This window comes from Papaver somniferum, chromosome 7 (assembly GCF_003573695.1).
Source record: "Papaver somniferum cultivar HN1 chromosome 7, ASM357369v1, whole genome shotgun sequence".
Classification (NCBI taxonomy): Eukaryota; Viridiplantae; Streptophyta; class Magnoliopsida; order Ranunculales; family Papaveraceae; genus Papaver; species Papaver somniferum.
In genome coordinates this window covers 102,043,617-102,044,462 of record NC_039364.1, presented here as the reverse complement: position 1 = coordinate 102,044,462, position 846 = coordinate 102,043,617, and positions in this window count along the sequence as shown.

Here is an 846-nt window from a genome sequence, read left to right as displayed (position 1 = left end):
GGGAGGTAAAATGGAAGCTTTACTACAAACCAAACGATATTGTAGGATTAGCTTTCACAGATTTGGAAAAATTCAATCTAGCCTTACTCAATAAGCTAACATGGAAGCTCTGCAATAAACAGGAGCAACTTTGGATGCAACTTCTTGGAGGCAAATACTTCAAAATAGGTGACATTCTTCATCAAACAGTTGAGGCTAAAATTGCTCATATATTTGGAATGGCATCTCTAAAGGACTTCAAGTTGTTCAATAAAACTATTTTATGGAGATTGATAATGGTAAGAGAACTAAGATATGGCTGGATAAGCGGATACCTGGTAGTGATCATCCACCAATTTCGATAAATGACTTATTCAGATTCTATCAAGATGTTGCTGAACTAATTAAACCTGAAACCAACACTTGGAATGTGCATATTATGGATCAATTATTTGATGTTGATACTTCTAGAAGGACTCAAAACATGTTCTTAGATTCCTATAAAGAAGATGTGATGATATGGACTCCTGCCAAAAATGGCAAGTTCTCGATAAAGAGTGGTTACAAACATCTGACAATGTACTCTAGGGAGTTCCAGTTAATGGCAGAACCATTCATGATTCAGTCTGGAAATTATTATGGAAATGCAGTGCAACTCACAAAGTCAAGCTTTTTGCTTGGAAATGTACACGTGATATACGTCCCACCTGAAGTAGATTGGCACGCTATAATAGCTATACCGATACACACTGTGGTGTGTGTGGTAACTGTGAAGAAACAACATAACATTTACTTCTGGAATGCATGCACGTCAAAGCAATATGGAGAGATGTACACATTAGTATAGACTCGGTGAGAAGCAATTGC